This window comes from Carassius auratus, chromosome 48 (genome assembly GCF_003368295.1).
Source record: "Carassius auratus strain Wakin chromosome 48, ASM336829v1, whole genome shotgun sequence".
In the NCBI taxonomy this organism is placed as follows: Eukaryota; Metazoa; Chordata; class Actinopteri; order Cypriniformes; family Cyprinidae; genus Carassius; species Carassius auratus.
This window is the reverse complement of record NC_039290.1, coordinates 7670976-7692464: the sequence shown is the minus strand read 5'-3', so window position 1 is coordinate 7692464 and position 21489 is coordinate 7670976. Positions and strand designations below refer to the sequence as shown.

At 34.9% G+C, this 21489-nt stretch overlaps 1 long non-coding RNA gene across 3 annotated transcripts in view; it reads right to left on the bottom strand.

Annotated features, from left to right (window-relative positions):
* The window catches only part of LOC113065718 (uncharacterized), a 60752-nt gene extending 46614 nt beyond the window's left edge, over positions 1–14138 (bottom strand). The window contains exons 1-2 of one of the 3 annotated variants that reach the window (XR_003279067.1): positions 13788–14138; positions 9294–9424 (exon numbers count right to left, since the gene is read on the bottom strand). This is a non-coding gene — a long non-coding RNA (uncharacterized LOC113065718). The remainder of the gene's footprint in view (positions 1–9293; positions 9425–13787) is intronic. The other 2 variants (XR_003279066.1, XR_003279069.1) reach the window with 2 other exon arrangements.
* Between the last annotated feature and the right edge of the window lie 7351 nt (positions 14139–21489).

The following is a 21489-nucleotide window of genomic DNA, read 5'->3' as shown; positions in this document are numbered from 1 at the left end:
CCTATCTGTGCACTGGTACACTGAAGAAAAAGTGCACGTTTGTGTCCACATGTGCAAAATATGTGCATTCAGCACATAAGGGAATCATAAATCAGTTCACATTCTTTTGGCCTATAAAAACTAGAATGGGGAAAAAGCACATGGCTGAATTGCTGGCACTTGCAAAACACATGAAAGGTGCATCATCATTTAAACTTGTATAGAAATGATCAATCAGTAATGCAGCAAGAAGTGAGTAAAAGACCAGTCTTTAAATATTGAAAGCAGTGGTCAACCATAATATTTGCACAGACCAAAAAAATAAAATATGTTATATATACATATACACATAACATTACTGGTTTGTTTGTCATTTACAACCTTGTCTTAAAGATGTTTCCATGACTATCAGTCAATCTTGCAATTATCTAAATAATGTTACATTGTCAACATTTAAATCAACAATTTTATTAAATCATAATTTATTGCAGTGAGGAGCATCTGGTTATCTTGGAAATTACATAAAATTCACATTTTAATTAAAATAACTATTATCATTACGTACTAACGAGTAGAGAAAAAGGTGTTAAAAATTGATGTTAATTGTAATTCATTAATCATACTGGAAATAGATGGTAAACTCAAGGCAAATGTATTAGGTAATCTAGTATGACCTGCATACAGGACATTCACATACTGAGCAAACCATACACACTGTATACTGCTGGAAGAGTAGATATAATCTTATAGTAAGCTATATTGAATGTAAACTGCATGTACATGGATTTCAGCATGGTGAAACTACCACAACGCTCTTACCATTGCTGCAATATATTATGCATACAGTACATCGATACATACTGTCAGTATGCACACAATACTGATAAAACCTACTGTTTCTCAAAATGAACCGAGTTTAATGTGTGGAATACTGTATCCTATATTCTTCTCCAATGCAAGATGTACCCTAATATGAGCTGTCATTTTTATCTTTTTTTTATTCATCATTTGAGCAGACTCGAATGTTCAGACATTTTTTTGAAATGCAATAAAAAATAAAAACATTAAAACTTAAATAAATAATTTTAAAAAATAGAGCTTGAGAGATGGAATATTGTATCCCACAAAGCCATGAACTTTCATCTCCAGTGTGATGCAGACTAATATCAGACTAATGTGCATTCATCGTGATGAGGTAATGTGTCAGCAAAATATTAGAAACATTGAGCATAGAAAACAACACGTAATAATATTTGCAAGATCAAAGAACATAGCAAGAACAAAGCTCTGTCCTGAAAATCCTCTCGGACCGAGCACTGGACCTGCGGGCCATCCTTATTTTTGAGCCCTAAAAAAGTGTCACATTTTCAAAGCCAAAGCAGAATGTGAACACATCAGGTTGAGGGCATAAAATGCCTCTTTAATGTAACTAATTGCCACAACCTTTCTCCTGACCTCATTCTTGCACGTAATGAATCACTGTGTGGCAATGAAGAAACCCTTGACCATAAATAAGTGGACTAACAGGAAACAAATGTATCAACAACACAGCCAGAGGCCTGGCATTTCACTGACACCGACTTCTATTTCCCTTCTCCATTAGGGCACGACCGCTCTGACTCGGACGGGTGGCGTTCTCCCTCTCACCTCTCGTTTTGTTCCTAATGTACTGGCAAAGGTAGACTCCATTAGTCCCTGCATGCACCAAACACATTTATGTCTCCTCTCTCATTTCCTGCTTTTCATTGCACCATGATACATCAGCATGCCCATAGCAGTGTGGAGAGGAAAAAAAAAAGACTTGTGAACTTGGTAGTTGCCTGTTGAGAGTGAGTGCCACCTTGTGGCTGGTTGGTGTAGGGATGATCACAAGACAGCATGTCATTGTCTGCTGTTCAAAGAGCCCCTCAAGAAATAGATAAAACAAACAGACATGTTTTATCAAGAGACAAAGTCACAGAGGCCAGATAAGCGCCCTGGAGTGGAATCTAAAAACTCTGTTGCATTCCCCTTATTTCCTCGATCTCTTTTCAGTAGAAGCTGTGAGTCAACAGCGTATACAGATGAAGGAAACTGTTTGTTTTCATGTGTGCGTGCCATCACAGGTGTGAGTGAACGTGCTCATTATTGCCAATTCCTGTAGGCCTGCTTTTAGAAAACCACCTCTGCGTGCTTGTACAGGGGAGTTATGTTTGCATGAGTCGAGGGGGTGACAGGGGGACATTGACGGATCGTGTCAGACGGCGCAATTGCAGGTTGTTGCGTCCCTCCTGTCACCAGGCTCATCTGTCTGGGAGGTGGCCATACCTGCAAGGCACTGTGCGTTCCTCCTCCTGCTGAGGGATCACACGGGAACGGCTGCCAGATGAAGCCGCCCGGTCTTGCTCACCTGCTCCCCGCGACTCTGTGTGTTTTTCAGTCAATCATAGTCACGGGGCCATGATGAAGCGAGGAGAAGCCGCAGAAACCAGAGGAGGTATTTGTCAGCTATGTGTGAGGTCAACATGCGAGTTGCAACAAAAGTGAAATTGGCAATGTCTACAGAAACTTCAGTGGTGGCCTTGAAAGACACACTGGCAATGCATGCTTGTTTAATGCATGGGGAAGCATCAAGTTTTCTTGTAAATTAAATACATTATTTTTAATCCAACGTGTAACTCTTGGCATAACAATTAAATGAATCAAGGGATAAAAAAAGAAGAATTAGCAGTTCATTTATCATACTGGAACTAAAGGCAAGTCAAGGCAAATGTAATTGGACATCTTCATAATTTATGAAAAATGTACATAATGTGCACAGTATGCACACTGCATACTTCAGAACAGTATTTAAAGTGTCTTATGCTACATTAATCTCTAGACTCATTTTGATTGGACTGGCAAATATATAAAAATACTAATAAATTATAATAAAAAAGAAATATGATATTCAAAATAAATTAAACTACAATTAAACCAAATAACCAGACTAAATGTATCATGAAATGAAAACAGATAAATGAATGAATAAAATAAATAAATTAAACTGAAATTAATCTAAATAACCGAAGTGAACATACAATGTACTGACCGATTAATAAATAAATTAATACATAAATGCTAATTATATATCAATTTATCTAAATATAAATATTACCAAAATAAATTAAATTAAACTAAATTACCAAACTGGAATAAACATGCAATGCATTGATAGACAATAAAATGGATTGTTTTTTATTGCTGAATTAACCATTTAATGTACTTAAACATTAAACATGCAGTATGTTGAAGTCAAGTGGGATCATGTAAAAGCATTACATGTATAACTTCTATATTAATTAACCTACGGTTTCACTAAATATTTTCACAGTATAGTATACAATGCATACAGTACAGTATTCAATCAGTAGTCATTTAGTTTTCCATTCAGAAAACAGTCACATTCACATTCTCTATCGCCCCCTGCAGGTAAATAGTGACTGACAGCGCTCGCATATCTCTAACCAGTACCAATAGGATAGACTACATTTCTAATGCTTTGCCTTACAATGCCACAACCCCATCTGATCCAATACATCAGAAGATTTCAGACCATTCTGCAATTCCAATCTAATTCAAAACAAGTCACTCTAATTCAAGGCAAAACTCCAGGAGATTCCGACCATTCAATTTTAAGTGTAGAAATTAGCAGCGAACTGAATGCTCGGTGTGGCCCAGCCCCCACTGCCAGCGCTTCGGCGGGTTTGAGGATGCTTTATGGTGGGCAATTCAGCTGCAGCTGCTATCTGCACCATCTCAGGAATGACCGCGCTTGGAATCAAGTGCAATAAAGCAGACTGGAAGAGGAGGGGGAGAGGAACAGAAAGAGGAAACAAAAGAGAGCTAGTTCGTCTGGATGACCATTTGGGGGGGAAGGAGGGGGAGTGGGTCACTGCCCTCGCTTTTTTACCCAAACAGTAAGGAGAGAATGCCACACACATTCACACAAACCTCAGAGCAAAAGCCTCACACCGCGAGCCATTGGAGGTTTGCTGTTTGTTTTCACAGGAGTTTCTAAGAAGGGCACAGACCTGTGTTTTCCACTTGCTCACACTGTGCATACAAACTTTAGAGTCTAACACAGCCTCTCACAGGTCTCTCTCCATCAGGCCTAGTGGTCTGGGCCTAAGGAAATCCCCTCCAAAAGAAGAGCGAGTTGTTATTTATGTCTCCTACCCTTAAAAGGGTGCTTTATAACCCGTGTCAAACAAGAGCAAAGGGGAAAGGGGAGCGTCAGGATGAGCTACTGAAACACAGAGTTAGAAAAGGCAAGCGTGAGAATATATTAATCAGAACCAAGTCAGATTAGTCTCATCAGGTTTAGAATTTTTACATTGCTTCAAAAACTATAGTAATAGTAAAGTCACATACCTATGGTTTTACTTTTTGCTACTAACAGCTGTTGAAGTGAAATCAAGTTTCTTCAGAATCGGATGTGACTTCAAGTGATTTTGTCTGAGTAGGTGAGTTATTAACTTTATAATTAGAATAGTTCCCAGCAGTTTGATCCATTAATGACAGGGTAATACATTATTCATACTGATTTTGCTATGTACATTCAATGTACGTGTATTTTTATATCTTGCAAATTTAAAGGTTTGGCTTTCAGGTTAACAAAAAGATAAGGTTGTTGAAACTGTAAGAATTGCTTAGCATGAAAATAGGATAAAATGACAACCAGTCAGTAATGTTTTGACAAACAAATCATTATTTTCCACCTAAAGTGTTTATTAAACGGAGTTGACGAGTTGTTTATGTGTGATGCCATGAAAATGTAATTTCCTGTAAAGGATCTAATAATGATAATATTAATTTATGAAGCCATGGCATTTAAACATAATTTCCAGCTTTCATAGCAAGTTGTAAAATCTTTGAAAAAAAACCTTAAAAATAAAAAAATAAATTAATAAATAATGTTAAAAAATATATATATATATATTTTTTATTTCTACACCAAAATAACATAAATAAACACTGTTTCCACAAAAATACTAAGCTGTAAACTGTTTTCAACATCGATAAGAATAAACTTTTTATAGCCCTAAATCAGAATATTAGAATGATTTCTGAAGGTTCAACTGATCATCAGCTTTGGGATAAATTACATTTTAAAATATATTAAAATTTTAAAAAAGTATTAATATTGAAATAATGCAACCTTGGTGAGCATAAGAGACTTAGCGGTATTTCAAAAACATTAAATAATTTTACTGACTCCAATAATGATCTTCTATACTGTAGCATATAATATTAAAATGATAAACATATATCTAAAATAAAACATATTTACATGTGCCGGGTCCAGTGACAACATTTGCAGGACCAATACAAATTTGGACTACTGGAGGGCAAACAGAAAAATCCTTACTGTTGAGCCCTGTGCTGGTGTCTCATTTCAGACAAAAACTGTCTGCAAGCGCATGTGTATATGTCAAATGAAAACACACACTGGGAATCATAAATCTGCCGGTGTGAGATCATCAGAGACACATGAGACAGACCTGTGCCATGTTTAGACTGGGTCCAGATGTACCCGCATGCAGCTGAGGAGGTCCAGCACTACCTCGCCCCGCCCCGCCCCGTCTGTCTCCTCCCTCGCCCAGCAAAGAGCAGGACACTTAACCACTTACCAAACAATACCTCTGAGCTCTGGCTGACACAAGAGACACGCCGTACCTGCAGGCGAGACGAGGACAATGACAAGCAACCCCAAAGAATCCCATCGCAACACGTTAGACTCACGCTAACAATGTAAAAACGGTAACAAATCCTGTTACCTCCAATACAACGATCTCTTATATGTAATATAAGAGTAGGACATTGCTATCAACGCTAGAACATCTAGTGTTAGTACATGGGATTATTTTTCACTGACGTGCTTGTCCCAATTCTGGGCTACTCAAAGAATGAATGGAGGGTGGATCGTAAACGCCCACAGGTATAAAATCAACACATCTCCCAGAAGCGCTCACATCCAGACTCTCTAAGTGCTCTGAGTGGGTTTAGTGCTTCAATGATTCATTCTCAATGCGCTTCAACATCCTCTTCGGTATCACAGACCGATTCATCAGCTCAGCTCCATTCACTGGGTCACATGCAGGTGCACTTCTATTGAGACGGAGCGAAATATTCACTTTTAAGGCATTATAACACATGGCTACACCTTTAATTGCCATTTACTTTTTTTTACCATTCTTAACTGAGGACTGAAGCTTGTTTAAATGCAAAACTTTAAATACAAAAATACCTCATATGAATTAAAATATATAAATATGACTTGAAACATTTAAAAGAAGGAAAGACTGACATTAACATTCTAGACAGTTACTGGTAAGCCAGAAATTAACTTCATGCTATGTCCCATAAACATATTAAAATTCTATACCATTTTGTATAATAAATAAAAAAATTAAACCATAAAAATTAAATCAGCCAAATGCGAATTAAGCCTCACAACATTATACAGTAGAGTATGAAAACTGAATATTGTTTTTCAAACAAAGTAATATTAAGTTAAGTTACATAAAAAAATAAAATGAATTTAAAATTAAATTAAATAAAAAACAAAACTATAGTATTGACTGATAACACAAATTAACCAAAATAATTATCAAAAATAAAATAAAATAATAATTATATATTATATATAATTTTTCTCTAGTTCTATGGAATGTTTCATTTACTGTTAATCACACTTCCATTCAAAAAAGGTACGTCAAATTTTATAATGTTTTTTAAAGGCTGCAGTTATTTGATCAAACACAAAGTAAAAATATTAATATTGTGAATTTTAAAACAACTTAAAATGTAATGTATTCAGTCTTCAGTGTCCCATGATCCTTCAGAAATCCTTCTAAAATGTTAATTTTGTGCTCAAACATGTATTACAATTATTTACTGTTGAAAACTGTTATTTTTGTGGAAACCTTTTCAGGATTCTTTGATGAGCAGAATTCATTTATTTTGAAATAGAAATGTTACGTTATGAACGTCCCTTTTGATTAATTGAATGCATCCTTGCTAAATAAAATAATTCTTACAAAAAAATCGTACCAACCACAAACTTTTGAATGAAAGTGCATGAAAAAGAAAAAAAGAAGAAAACAAATCAAGGTACATCCAATGTTGTGCAATAGAGCAGAATATGAACCTAATTACTGATGACAGATACAATCAGCTTCAGCTCACCTGCAATAAAATGGGTAAATATTACTACAAGAGGGTTTATGAGCTACATATTTAGATAAAATGATATTAAACTCATAAAAGAAATAACAGAAAGCTCTGTCCATGCTGGTGGCCTCCGTCTGAGGCTCGAGTGGAGTTTACCAGAACCTCCAGTACACAAAAACAGAGAGGCGCACACATGTAAACACGTGTTCATACCCCAGTGCACAAATGTGGCACGCACGCTCTGATTTACAGCAGAGTAAACCATTTAAGCTGCACGTCTCGCTCTAACACCTAAACACCTGACAGCCCTCTCATAAATAAGGTTAGCCAGAGCCTCCTGTGTAATTTACACCTACACTATCTCTTAAACTAACATGTAACAGGTTCATCTGCCATATTTCAGCACCACAGGCTGAGAAACCGCCCGGGAAAGATGAATGAGTTGAGAGAGAGAGAGAGAGAGAGTGGAAGTACAAATGTGCAGTAGTGACAGGTTGGGCCGCGTGAACTTCAAAAGCCTCCAGCAGATCTGTTTTTGGATGTGGAGGCCATGTTGGCTGCGTTCAGGCCCGGCGCAGGCTTAGCTTACGTTCCTGTGAAAGCGCTCCAGGTCTGAGGCGCAGCCGCAATAACAGCTGACAGCAACATCAAGGCTCCCATCTCCCATCATAAATCCTCCTGCCCTCATTCTTCTTCTCTGATGCAGTGAAATGCATCTTTGTCCCATAAGGATGATTTATTTAGGAGAAATCTATAAGGTGCACCAGTCGCTTCACAGCACGGGGCTCTGTGTACAAGAGGAAGGGAGAACACCAGACCCCCATATCACTGCAAAGCCTGTGTGCGATTTCAACAAGCAAATCTAGTTATGTGGAGAATTAATATGATCCATCTATCCGAATAAAAAACACCCGAATTTGAAAACAACATCATAGTGTGTGACAAACTACCACAGACTGTAATAAAAAGGAAGCTGACTGTAATAAAAAGGAAGTGAACAAGCTGAAATTGACACAGAATAAATGATGCCTCCTACAGGGTGAATTTAAAACTGCAGCGTATACAAACACAGGAGAAGAGGACCAGAGAGACTTTTAAACATTTTTACAGGCTATACAAGCTTATATTGCCCTCAGCTCTGGGACTGTGACACAGCCAAAGAATACTGTATTTAATTTCAAAGTAAAAAGTCTCATGTATAATGTCTCATTTAAACTTTCACGTTTAATTAAATGTGTTAACTTGTCTTTTCTTTGTAACTGCTTGTGGAAAATACCTTACAATATATATATTTTTTTTTTCTTTTTAAATATTAAGGTTAAAAATGGAATCTCTCCATCTCTAAGAAGCTCTCTGAATAATTGTCCATTTAAAATATTAATAATAATACATAATATTGGATCTCCTTTAAAGTATGAGAAGCTTCATGAAGCTTTATGTCAGTTTAAAATATTTTAGAAAATGTATTTGAAAATATAGGATCTCATCATCTATAAACTGCATTTCATTAAATTTTCATTTCATTAACTTACACCAAGAAAAATACTTATGAATGATAATATATGTAATGATAATTACTGAAGGTTGTTTTTTTTTTTTTTTTTTTTTTTTTGATGACTGCTGTGGGACAACATATTTTAATACAAACTTAAAACACCAAATAATAACTTTAAATACCAGACAGTAAATCATAATTAATGATTAATGATTTATCAATTTAACTGATTTTATTTTTTTATTACTACTGTGGGAGTTTCTGCCACAATATTAGAGCTGTTTGTAAAATTTACAAGCACTTTGTGAGTGAAAATCATTTCTGCATCGTCTCAGCTCCTCATAACATGCTCTGATAGTCTTCTTCAAGCTCACCAGACTCTGACGAAGCACAGCGGCATACACACCTTTGATTTGCACACTGCATGTTAATTCCAACATTTTATTGCCAATTGGAAATTTAGCACCATGAAAAATAAGCACACATGCCAGTGCTGGAAATGTAAATGAATGGAGGTGGTTGCTAAGTAACCAAGCACACATTCTGAATGACAAATTATTAATTCAGTAGGAAGCGAGAGATTACCTGGTAATTCAGGTTTAGCTATAAATATTCTGTTACTTACAGTCTGTGTATATCTGGTGCAGTTTGATGCAGCTGTTCATGTGTGAAGGAGTGAAATCGAGACGTCTCTCCAAATGCTCTGTCTTTCATCTTTCATCTTGTGGTTGGAAAACTGTTTTTATGAGAGCCGTACTGTAGGTAACACAAAACATATTAAATACCAGCTTGAAATGCTAAATTAAATAAATATCTTTACTGTCAAATATCAGTTACATTTAAAAATATACTACAGGATCTCTGTCTAAGTATAAAAATTTACTGAATCTATCTGCCAATTTCAAGTATCTAAGCATATATATATATAATATGGGATATCCTAAGTATAATAATTTTTCTGAATCTCTGTTGATTTAAAATTATAAAAATTATTATTTAAATGTTCTTAACTTTTTTGTCATTTAAATAATAATAATAATAATAAGAACTCTTTTGAAGTATAAATGTATTCATTTATTTTTTTGTATTTTGGGTTAATTTTGTTGGACAATCTGTGTATACTAATTAAATACTCTATATAATACTTTATAATACCACAGTTTTTGCAAAAATACTATTACAATGATAATAATAATAGTAATTAAAAATGACATTGATATTTAAAAACTAAAAGGCCTCCTTCAAAATTCCATTTTGAAAAAAACAAAACAAAAAATGTATTTAACATTTTAATTTATTAATTTAATTTAACCTTTTTTATTGGCTGTTGTGGAAAATGTTCACAAACTAAATACACCAAAAATACTGTATTTCATGAAAGTAAAAGACATTAGGTTCTATTTCCTCATCATTAGACAGTTCCTCTATTCCCCCAATCAGTAAAGATGAAGAGCGCCATGACCGGATCGACTCCAGCGAGCTCAAATCCACAAGACCATCTTGATGTCTACAGTAAAACTCTCTGCAGCACAAAGGAAAACAGCAGGCTTCATCACTGGGGTCTCAGTTCTGAGAAGCAGAGACTTGGACCTAATATTGTCCAGTTGGATCCAGAGCGTCCACCATCTGTAACAGCTGGATGTCAGCCGGTTAAGAGTGAGAACATTTGGAGAGACTCCATCAAAAACAGGGGCTGAAATTCGGGTTTGAACGAGATTCAAAGATCACAAATTGGCCCCTACTTTGCCAGTGTGATCATGCAGATCGACTAAACATATTATCTCGTAGATGCCAAGACAACACACGTTACTGCCAGACAGAGCATCTGGCTGATTGCAGACCTTCAATCCAGCATCAACAAACAAAGCAAACCCCCAGCTCGGGTGAAAATGTTCGGCATCTTCCTCACAAAGGCAAACAAACCTGCGGCTTGAAACATTTTGAAAGTAAGTGAGCTTTGCTACTTGGTTGGAAGAAAGAGATTTTTTAACCTACGTGACATTCAAAAACACGCGAGTGCTAAAAACACAGACACAGCCAAAGAAAATGATGACTTTGCTGTTCAGCTTCAAAATGCTTGATTTATTAGACTCACCTAAGCCTCTGCGAAATTTGAAGAGAAATGGCATTTTGATCCCATGCACAACAATAAGAAAAAAAAATGGAAGTAAGAGATTAAAATAACCATTAATGTTGCTGAATATGGTTTCGGCCAGACAAAGGTCAAGTAATTATTTGTTCAAGAAAATAAAAGGCTCTCATTTATTACTCAGCCGGCTTACATTCAAAATGTCTGAAATTAATTTAGATGTTCCCCACTTTTTACCTGGAATAAGGAAAATGTCTAATAGTTTGGCAAATGAATTATTTAAATGCTTAAAATCACAAAGATAACTGAGAACTGCGTAAATGGAAATCTTTGAATTTTTAGAGTTAACCAACATACTACACAGCAAATCATTGCCTTTTGCAAACTTCAATCCAGCACAGAGTTATTTTTGGTTCACTGATAATTTTTTTAAATATTTTGAACATTGATAAATTAATGTTTTATTGTTATATTTCACTCATAAAATTTAATTAAGCGATTTGGTTTTATATTTTTTTATAAATAGAATTATCAATACTATTTTTGTACAATATTAAACTAATGCAGATGAGAATTGTAATACATGTACTGTGTGTGTGTGTGTGTGTGTGTGTGTGTGTGTGTAGTATATAGTTTTTTGTGGTTTTAGGTTGAAATAATAACCCTGTTCCTGCACTGTTCCATGTATATCACCTGTTTATTAAATGCTTGTAAGTGAGCTTCCTTCTATGTGACAAAATAAGCATTAAGCATCGAAAAAAGAAAATTTTTCTATATATTATTTTTTAATTCCAATGACTTATTAAGAGTTATTTTGTTTTATTTTATATTACCTGCCTAAGGGGTAAATAAAATGAGGGTGAAAATTCACAAGGTTAATGGGAAAAAATTCTTTCACACCTTTTAATCAGCTTCAGATGCGTTTCACACTGATCTAAAAGTGCCCTCTGGTGGCCGTTTGTTCCACAATACTACAACACACCAACTGAGCACTGCCAGAAAGCAGAAGGCATTTATTCTCTGTTACAGAAGTGAGGAATGGAAGAATCCCAATGACAGGCCTTTCCAACATTCCCCAAACAAACCTTTCATTATTTACCATTTCAAAACTCCTACTACGGTTATTGCTACTACAGAAGGAACATGTAAAATTTGATCTCTTTTTTTTTTTATATCTAAATGAATAAATTTATAATTGTACCCATTGTAGTCTTTTGGTTTATTATGGTTACATTATCATATTTGTAAGTGTGATTTAATCATATTGTAACACAACAGACTTCTTGGTCTATAAATATGTTTACTAGCATCCACTCTTCACTAGGATGCACCTCTTATGTAGCTAAATGTTTCCAACACAAATATATTTGCTATCTTCTATGTCATTTTCATTGAAAGAGTCTTCAGAACATAAATAGAGACTGATAGACAATTGTTATATTATTTAAATGATTTTGAAACTATGCTTAAAAACAGTCAATTTATGCTATACTCACATACTTAGCTCGTCATGTTTTCACTCATCACACTGAGGAAACTGCACAAGTTACACGTTTTATTAAAAATAATAATAATAATAATAATAATAATAATAATAATAGTAATAATAAGCTTGTCAGCGCCCTCTGGTGCCCGTCAAACACCAGCTTTTCTTATGTCTGCTCTGATCGACATTTATATAGCATTGCACCCTTAATCTTCTTCTAAAAAAATTGTAAAAAATAATCTCATGGTCATTCTATTTATTTAATTTTAAAACATTTAGAAAATTCTATTTACATGAAATATCTATTCTCAGATATTAAATACATTTTATTGAATAAATGCATTTTAAGTCATTTGATTCATATTAAGATATGTTCATGATTATTTTACTTACATTATAGATTCAAATAAATACATGTGTTATTGTGAATAAATGTTGAATAGATGCCAGAATTACGAACATCAAATGAAAATAGGAGCACATTACATCCTCTGTGGCTATTTACAGGAGTGAACACATGCCCTTAAGTACCCAATCTGTCTTTATTCACAAGCTCATAACTCTGTAAAGAGCGCCGTTTGGCCTCTGTCCCACTGGTGCCAACTCTGGTACAACAACAGACATTTGTCAGCGCTCCAATCACATTGCCAGAGGATCTTATTTCACGTAACATTTTAGCAGTTTGTTGAAACCTTTCTTCTATAGGTTTAATCTGACAGTGAACAAAACATTATCCTAAAAATGTAAATCCTGCTCAGAAGGGCAGAGGGCAGCCAGTCTACAGCACACACACCACATCCACACTAAAGCTACAAAGTCATGTCAATGTGGAAAAGGTTTATTTTAAAGAAAGATTCTGTAGCACAGCCACAATTTCCATGTCACAAAAATATGGTTGTAAAATATTAAGAAAGAATGGATATGGATCAAAATTAAGCATGTGGGGTCTTTTCGGTTGTAACTACAACTACCAATGTCTAACATACTTATCCTAAAATCAGAGATTATTTTTCTATTACTGTGGTTTTCGAACCATGGGGACCACAAGGGGACGCTAGAGGGTCCGCAGTAATTATCTGAGAAAAAAAAAGTAAAAGAAAAAAGATCAAATATGACATTATTACTGTTTAATTCTGGTCAGAAATGAAGATAATTATTACTTATCATAATTAAGTACTGACAACCGTGTTTAAACTAATAAAAAGAAATCAGAAACTATAGTCAGTGTGTTTACAATATAGCGTATATATATTTAGCTATTTCTACCTACGCAGTTTGGAGGATCGTCGTATTTTGGTGTATACTTTGTCAACAAAAAGGTGGGAATACACTCCTAACCTATTAGGACACCCGTATGAACCAGAGGCGATCTGATTTCATATATCCACTAGAAATTACTTTGATTTAGCATGATTTTCCACCTGGATTCATAGTTTGCAATCTAATGCAATAGTATTTATATAATAAAAAATAGTGCACTAAGTGATGTTCTCCACAATACATTACGTTTGAAAAATATATTTAAAATGATAAATGACACTCACATGAAGGCGTGAAAACTGAAGCCCAAAGTTGTTTATTCCATAGACATATAAATATGTATATGTCTATGGTTTATTCTATCTCATGATGACGCCATGTTGAGTCACATGACCGGCCGTGGAGATTTAGAATCGTCTCAGTGACTCGAATCTTTGATTCTGATCTCTACAAAAGAATCAATTTATTCGTACGCCGACTCGTTCAGTGACTCTTTCTGGGGGTTACCAGTTTTACTGTCTATGGTTTTTACCAGTAGGAGGCAACAAGCGAGTCTTTTTGTGTTTTAAATGAGTCATTGAATAATTTACTTACTCGAACGGAGTCGTAAACACAGAAGGTCATACGTTTGAGCTTTCATGTTTATTAATTAATGATAAATAAACCATAAGATACATTATTTATATAAAAATACAATATTTAAGACTTTTTAAATTCATGTATTCATGGGCAAAGTGCAAGTATATGTGTATAATTCTGTAATTTTTAGCTGAGTAGAATTTTGAATATTTATATTCCGCCCAATACCCATGATGTAGGCACTTAAATGAACTGTAATTTTTGTTGACAGGTCTTAGAAGGGATAAATAATAATAATAATAATAATAATAATTATTATTATTATTATTATTATTATTATTATTATTATTATTATCTGTCTTTGTTTAAAGTTTGTTGAAAGCATCATATTGTAAATATCTTGTAACCAAATGAGTGTATTAAATACACCCCCAATAGTTTTTCAGGGTGAATTTATTTTCATAAGTTGGTTTCTTTAAAGTCTTGGATACTATCTTAAAAACATATGTGACAACTTGCCCCATGCTGACATTTGCAAAAAATAGCCTTGATGTAGTTTAACCTTTAGGATAAAATCTAGCTTATTTTGGAGGACAAAATGTACAAAACTATTCTTTTTAAAAATCAAAGTCATCTTACATACCCTCATACAAGTAAAAATAAATAAATTACATTTAATTTAAAAAAGAAAACTTAGTGAAAAATCCCAGATTTTCAATGTGATCTTTTCAGTTATGCTTTTTGTTTGAAAGAGCAAATCATTAGGCCTCTGACCCCCTGCAGTGCCTGTGGACTCAAAGGGTCCCTCCTTACCTGGATTTATGATGAGGAACCCCAAACAGCAGGAGGTTTCAGAAGCAGTAGTCCAGTGGCGGCGGAGGCTCCAGCAGGGCAGTAAGTGAACCCAGCAGTGCCACTGTTGTTTCCTGCCACCCCTCCAGCCCCCTTCATTTCTGTCCACTGGGCGGCACACACAGGAAATGTCTTTTCTGTTCCCCGTAAAGGCAGGCTTCTCGTGACCTTGCTGTTGCCAGGGAAACACATCTGCCATGCATTTTCACGTAGTTTGGCCTCCCTTTTGGGGTTCTTAAGATCCTTTTGTATTGTTCATAATGAGTCTTGGCCAATATTTTTATTTTCATAAATACCTAATTTAGTCAAACCCACTAAATTTGTAATCGACTATGGCTCTTTCATACACACACCATGGCTCTTTAACAAAGGCATTTTCTTTTCCGTGAGAAGCTAAACAGTGGCGTTACACCCAGTATCATCAGAGGAACCGATTGTGTTTCTTTCTCCATGTGTTTGTTAATCATTTGGACCCTGTTCCCTCTCTATATGACAAGAGTCTCTCTATAGAAGGCTAAAGGAAGCCAGGTGTGGACAAGCTGAACTCCAGAGGTCAGGAGTGGAAACATGCAACACAAACTTTTATGCACTGTTTTCACTCACAGTCTTTAAATGCAGCATACTGAACCGGTTCATAACACTTCGAAGAACCAGCAATGCTCTCTACAAACAAACAGAAACCTTTGTGGAAGATAAATTCTTTGTGGAAAAGCTCTAGTTGTCGAGACAGGCGGGACGGGAGTGTGATTTGAAGAGAGAGAGAGAGAGAGAGAGAGAGAGGAAGAGCCAGACAGAGACGTCGTCTGCTGGAGAGGCCATTTGCTCAATCCTCTGATAATTCCTGGATTTCTGCGAGGCCATTCTGGTTGAATTGCAGACCAAAAGGGAGCTTTGTGGGAAAGTCTTACTATTTTTAAATCAGTCAGAATGTGTTTGTGTACTGTATGCAGTATACTTTTTTTAATGTCCCTTTTATCTCATAAAAATAATACTCAGTATTTATACAAATATAAGACAAAAGGTATTTTATTATTATAAATTATAAATTATTTTAGACTACATTTTTAAAAATGTACAATACTCAGTTAAAAATATGTATTGTCTATGTATATGTATTTCAAAAAAAAATTCCACAAAATAAAATAATAACAAATTGTGCCAGTCATCCTGTTAACAAATGTTTACCCTTGTTTCTTAATACAGTTCTTGAGAATGGATGTTTACACCTACACACAATAAAAGTTTAGGGTCGGTCAGTTTTTTTGTAATATTTTTTGTATCTTATGCTTAGCATGGTTGCATTTATTTGATCAAAAAATCCATCAAAAGATAATCATATAGTCTTCTATTTGAATATATTTTAAAATCTAATTTATTCCTGTAATCCAAAGCTGAATCGTCAGTATCATTTCTCTTCAATGTCACATGATCCTTCAGAAATTCAGTCTTAATAATATTTTTCAAATGAAAAAAAGCTTCTTGATATTTTTTGTGTATGTATATGTATATATATATATATATATATATATATATATATATATATATATATATATATATATATATATATATATATATATTCAGGATTCTTTGATGAATAGAAAGTTTGAAAGAACAACATGTATCTTTTGTAACATTATACATTTATTTACCATCACTTTTAATCAATTCAATGCACCCTGGCTGAAAAAAAAGTATTAATTTCTTAGAAAAGAAATAAAATAAAAAAATTCCAGTGACTCTCAGCTTTCGAATGGTAGTATGTTAATAAATGCCATGTGATATTCATTGAATACCATTTCCAAGGACAAATTAGATAATTTATTTTTTTACATCTTTTGAACTCCAAATTCCTCCATCAGATTTATCCATTAAATCAGATCAGGTTAAGAAATTATTTTAAGTTCCATAGCATGCCTGTCCTGAAAGCCAGGGGATTTCCCAGAGATTCAATAGAGGAATCCCTGTCTCAAAGATCAGCTCTCTCCTGAAAGCCCTATCAGTCATTTACAATTGAAATGCATGTGATGGGCCAACGTTTCCATCGGACAGATGTGTCCGCGGCCCTTTAGTTCACCAGCTGGGGTGTTCTGCACATAACTGATCACAGAGCCCTCTGTTTTCAGATAACACAGTCCTCCGGGGATGCCGTAACTCTAGAGGCTCCATTGTGCCATGTGAAGCTGCCTGTACTCTAGTACAGCGCTCTGTCAGTTTAAATAAGTGCCTGCGGTCCAATGTCTGAACGTGTCTGTCCTCAATGCGAGTGGATTAGCACTCTCCACATCCAGCTCAGTCAGGAAACTCAAGAAGACTTTTAAAGCAAATAGGCGCCGATAAGTCGCCATCATAAATTTGAGGACACATGCTGACTTAAAATAATTAAAGTAATGCGAAGTGGCCTTCCGAGCCCAGGGGCATGATGGGATGCAGGAGAGGCCAGCAGGTGGGCGCTTTTGGCTGACCTTTCATTCTGTTAAGCTGCCTCTCGAGTACAGAAAACAGGGATGGAAAATCAACTTTATCAAAATTTAATATATATATAAAAAAGACAGTAATGCTTTATTATTTAATGCATATAACTATACTTTAATGATTGTGTGACTGATTATAATACATTATCTATTCATTCTTACAGCTTTATATAGTATAATGCATTTAAACACAACCAATTTCAGATGCAACAAGGAAACTACAAATTTGAAAACGATATTAATATATATATATATATTAATAAAATTAACATTCTCTAAATGTATGCAATCGTGAACTGAACAAATGCATATTATTTATATATTAAAATAGAAAACAGTATTTTATTTCAAACAGTGTGTATATATATATATATATATATATATATATATATATATATATAGTATTAAACAAACCGATCATAGCCAAATAAAAGTATTTTAATGAATTAATCATGCCTAGTAACGTGGCTTATAATGTATTATATGATCTTGTGAATAATTTATAACAACATTTATAGTACATTGTAATATTAATCTATTCACTTTTGCACTTTTGCATTAAAATACATGAAAAACAGCCAATTCCAGATGTAAAGGCATCTGCAAATATTCTAACATATTTTAACTTTGCTTACACATATTTATGAAAACACATGCATTATATCGTACATTATGAATATATTCATAAAGGCTACAAAGAAAAGGGTTACCCAAAAACTGTGACGAATTGTGGTAGTAACTTGAGTAGTTATACTGATCTACATGCTCAGAATCGATTCTGATAGCCGTGTGCCAACTCAGAGGTGTTTAATTGCTTCCCTCCAACACAGTGAATACACACAAGTGTGTAATTCCAGAGCAGAAGTGAGACGGTTACTGAGATTAACTGTGCAGTTAGTTCCCACTGCACTGTGATCAGTTTAGGCCTATGTTACCATTAAATAACAGTCATCGGAGAAAACTGGAGCAATACTACTAAGCGAAAAGCAATTGAAACCTACATTTAGAAGTGAATTTGGCCTACTATGATGAGGCTATATCAGCATTGTGGTCAATTTTTATGCTAGAGGAGGTCAGCCGCAACACATTTGCAGATGGGCATTAGATAAATCATAGAAATAAATATATAAATGTAGATATGTAATTGCAGGGCTGGTGTAATTTAGGCGTAAGAATAATTCCATGTGTTTAAAGGCTTGAAATAAACATTTTCGCCTAATAAGGCTTGATATTATGTGACATTATCTCTCTCGGTCTTTCTCTCTCATCTTTAATGTGCTCAGTGAAAATGAATTTACAGTCTAATCACAGCACACGGCACGTGTGGAAGGGACACAAATCAGCCATCATTAAGAAATGACAGAAAACTGCCATTTTGTAATTACAGTATAGGGCAGAATCAATATTTAGAAGTCCCAGTAGGTTAAAGAGTGACACAGGAACGAGTTCAGAAAATGAAGGTGCTGCTTTCTTGTTAACTGCAGAGCAGAATCAAGAAAGAAAACTGCAAACTGAACAAATGCAAACTATATTATTTAAAGATTTACTATATTATTCAAAATATGCATTATTTAGATTATATAATTAAATAATATTAAAATAGAAAATAGTTCTTTTAAATTGCGTACAAATTTTGCAATTGTAATATATTAAATGAAAGTATAAGCTAAAAATTTTTTAGTGAATTATAGCTAAACAAATGCTTATTACTTAAATTATTATTAAAAAGATATATTTTAAATTGTTATAATTTTTCACAATATTTATATATAATAAATGCAATTTATAACATTAAACACTGGTCACAAACTGATCATAGCCAAATGCTCCACAAATCTTAATGAAAGTATTAAAATTTATATTTATGATTTAGATGCCCAGATTTTTATAATTAGAATGTCCTTAAGGGATGTAATATTTCAACAGCGAAACTCGTCGTGCAGCGCGCTGTAAATAATACATACAAAGTAATGTAATGATTTGCTCAAAGCTAATTTAAAAAAGCCCATGAATCAGTTCGTAGAGTAACCCACAGTGACATTTACTCTGCGCTCATTCACTCCCTCCCTCCAAAAGCTCCAGCACCAAAACTGGCCGTTCATACAGAGCTTTGCTATTAAACGCAGCTCTAATAGGCTTTCTCGCCACGCTGTATCTTCTTCCTCCTGCCGAGCATCTCCAGATAGCCAAGCTCCCCTGCCCCACCCTATCTCAGCTTTTACCTCTGGCCTGTTACAAATGATATCAGCTCGTGGAGGCCGAGCATTAGCATTTGCATTTTATTGGAGGCATGGAGATTTAGAGCAGTGGATACATCAGCTCTGAGCAGACAGAATTAGTTAACAATGCATTATCTGCCTTTTATGGCGGCCATAATTCTCTCACTCCCTCGGCTAGGGGAAGAGATGGGGGTGGAGGAGGACTGGACGTTATGCCAGACTGCTCACTCCACAGAGGGGGCTGCTGGGAGAGGTTGGGCTTTGTTTCGGGACGCTTTGCTGCGCATTAAACGCAAAGAGCTTCGCTGCAGCATTACGGTCCACATTTCGAGCAACTACCCAATAGAGGGCTGATAAGTATCTCGAAAGGTCACGTCTAATGACGTGACCTTGCATTCTTAATGGCGCCGCACATAATCTTGCACTACAATTCAGCAGAATTGTGGTATAATTGCACTTGCGTGTGGGTTTAGGCTTTTTAGGTTCGGAAAGGGATTCGGAAAATTGTCACATATCGTACTTATGAGGCCTTTAGGACGCTGAAAGCTGATCTGAAGGAAGTGACGTTGCTTGAATGCACACTGTGTGTGTGTGTGTGTGTGTGTGTGTGTTCCAGTGGTTTGGACGGTGCTGCAGTGTGGCTTGAACACACTGCTGCAGTCTTCCCCTCCCAAACTCCAGCCCTCGACCACAGCTGTTCAGTGGTCCCCTTGACAGCCATCTATTAGAGCTTATGCACAGCAAAAACGCACCGGACCACATGCATCCCAGAAACCATGCACACAGACTCTATTCGCCGCTCGCTGACTTTTTCAGCTTCAGCAAACATATTCAAAGCATGCACTCTTTGCTTATTGGTAAAAACATTGCTTAGGAAAGGCAAAGCCCAACATTCTGCTCATAGTTCAACATGGGGATTATGACTTTAAACAAATAGTTTGTCCAAAAGTTACAATTCTGTGATCATTTGCTAATCCTTATGTCATTCCAAACCCACATGACTTTCTTTGGTGAAACAGATATACTTTGAAGAAATAAACACAAAGTCAAACATTCATAAAAATAAAGGTTTTAAAAGTTTTTTTTTTTCAGCTAATGCCATAATCATTCAGTGACCAGTTCTTAAAAAAAAAAAAACATTTTAATAATCTAAAGAATCGTTTGTGGATCGGAAAGGATGCATGAATGCTTCTTCATGTCAGTAAAGACATGAATAATGTAGAACCACCATTTTTGGTTCCTAAGAGAATTTTTCAGTGAAAAATTCTTAAAAGAAACACTTTTCTTAATGTGAAGAACATTATAATAATCTAAAGAACTTTTGCGGATTACAAGGGTTCTGCGGTTATTAAAGGTTCTTCATGGAACCATCATTGCAAATAAAGAATCTGTTGTTTTAAGAGAACCACCATTTTTGGCTCCTCAAAAGACCTTTCAGTAATCCGTTCTTAAAACTGCCAATTTTTCCTCGCGTGAAGGACATTTTAATAATCTACAGAATATTTTTCCACTTTAAAGACTCTAAAAATATATATATTTTTTTTATTGGTTCCATGAAGAACTTCTATGGAATCTATGGAATCTTTCCTAGACAAAAGGTTCTAGAGTGGAATATGTTTCTTTAGATAACAAAATGTTCATCACAATAAGAAAATAACGGTTCTTTTAAGAACGGATCACTGAATGGTTCTTTAGGGAATAAAAAAAAACTGCAAAGACCCACTTTTTATATGGATGTTAAATGTTCTTCATGGAACCTTTAATGCCAGTAAAGAACCTTTAATTTAAGAACATACAGGTTTGATAATAGATTTTTTTTTTTTTGTTGGTCAAACTATTAATTTAACAATTCAACAGTCATTTTG